Below are 2,135 nucleotides of genomic sequence, written 5' to 3' on the forward strand. Positions count from 1 at the left end.
TATTACTACTATTATTATTAGTATCACTGCTACTAGACCCTGATGAAGCAATGGAGTACTTAGACTTGTTACCTAAAATGCTTAAAATTGGGACACCGCAGGTACTTATGAGGCATCGAGTAAAACTCAACCCTATACATCTAGTGGAAGTATATACAATCTTAGGGAAGATCATGGCTTCCAAGCCAAGTTTGTATCTTTAGTTAGAAAAGTCGAGGCACTATAATTGAAAAAAAATAGTTAATTAAAATTTGTTCAAGACATTGTGTGTCAAATCTATGAAATAAATTAATACTCAACCAATGACTGTCCAACTTTGTCTTCTTTTAACGAATGTCCCCATGAACAAGCCCATGCTTTAAATAGTTTTCAAAGGCTCAATCATAACCTATACTCGTAAACATACAACCCTAGTTGGAAAATTCACCCAAATTCAAGTTGGAAGAGTGATAACAATAATGCATAAATTTCAGAACCACTATTTTAAGCACACCATAATTTCGAAAATTTTCATGGATATGCACCTCCTTATACTTCACTTCCTAGAAGAAATTTTAAGGAAACTTTGTATGCATTCATTGAAAAGCAAGAGACAATCAACACTCAACTTGATCAAAACATGACAGATTTTAAAAATACTCTTGCAAAATTCACATATGCTCTGAGTTTTCAAAAGAAAGGTAAGTTTCCATCTCAACCACAACAAAATCCCAAGGGGCAATACAATGTAAATGCTAGTTCTGGAAGCCAACACATAGATCAAGTAAAATCAATTACTACTCTTCGCAATGGTAAGGTTATCGAAAAACCCACTCTTGAATCTTGTGAGAAAGATGATGAGTCAATCTCTAAGGGTAAGGAAGGGGTTAAATCTGAATATTGCAAGGAAAAGATTAATTCCCCACCAGTACTTCCATTTCCTCATGCGATTAAACAAAGAGAAGTTAATCACGATTGTGAAATCTTTGAAACTTTCAAACAGGAAGAAATCAATGATGAAAAAGGCACCAAAAATATTATCGCAGATCATTTGTCAAAATTGGCAATAGATTCAACATTTGACATCACACCATTCCATGAGTACTTTCTTGTTGAATCTTTAATTTCTCTTAATTCAATGCCTTGTAACACGACTAAAAGATTGATGTCTTCTTACAAGTGTAGGAATGTCGAAGTAATAAATAACCCGGCAAGACCGGGGTCGAACTATAGGGAGGTTAATTGTATAAATTATATAAACAATAATACAATAATAACAACAATAGTAACAATAATAATAATAATAATAATAATAATAATAGTAGTAGTAATAGTAGTTATAATAATAATAATAATAGCAGTAGTAGTAATAGTAGTTATAATAAAGAAGAACAAGAAAAAGAAGAAAAAGTTGATGAGAACTTTGAGATGGAAGATTAACGTAAGTATTAAACAATGATAACAATAAATGTCAAGGTTAGAGGATCCAAGATGAACGTAAGTATTAAACATGATCTTGATATAGAAACCAAGATACCTAAATACATGGCAAATGCCTCCTTTTATAGGCCAAAATTGGGAACAAATGATTTGATAACTAATTGATAAGTTGGTGGCCAACTCTTGACTTGGTGACAATCCTTATCTTCTTTTGTCTACCCAAAAGGTCATTGATAATGTCAGAATTGGAACTAGTTGAAAATGAAAGTTGTAGAAAATGGTCTCAGCTTTCCAGAAAAAAAAAATGGAGGTTATTTGGACTTCCAGAACTCCAGATATAGGCCAAACACTAAACAGTGTGCGGGGTGCAGGACAGATTCAGACTTCTTCATTGTTGCTACAATTTGGACTTGAAAATGACCTTATTAAATCTTGGGGGCCCTATGAAAGTTTGGACTGCACCAACATCTCTTTTCTAAGTTTAGCCATCTCTTTGTCCTTTCAATTTGAGTTCTTAAATTTATCAATCAATCCTTTCATTTATGTGATAGACCTACATTTAAAATGAATATTTACCATAAATTAAACGTATCTTATTTTATTAGATATGTTAGTATAAAACATGCTTTAAATACGGAGTTATTGATACTTCAAGTGCAAAATAATGATATAAAATCTTAATAAAAATGCACTTTTAAGCACTAATCACACCCCCC

At 32.2% G+C, this 2,135-nt stretch overlaps 1 long non-coding RNA gene across 1 annotated transcript in view; it reads left to right on the forward strand.

Annotated features, from left to right (window-relative positions):
- Nucleotides 1–307: 307 nt before the first annotated feature.
- Nucleotides 308–2,135, forward strand: part of LOC105111536 (uncharacterized) — a 23,801-nt gene continuing 21,973 nt past the window's right edge. Inside the window, exon 1 of the long non-coding RNA XR_839617.1 lies at nt 308–318. This is a non-coding gene — a long non-coding RNA (uncharacterized LOC105111536). The remainder of the gene's footprint in view (nt 319–2,135) is intronic.

The sequence above is a fragment of the Populus euphratica genome, unplaced genomic scaffold (assembly GCF_000495115.2).
Source record: "Populus euphratica unplaced genomic scaffold, PopEup_1.0 scaffold300.1, whole genome shotgun sequence".
NCBI classification, from domain to species: domain Eukaryota; kingdom Viridiplantae; phylum Streptophyta; class Magnoliopsida; order Malpighiales; family Salicaceae; genus Populus; species Populus euphratica.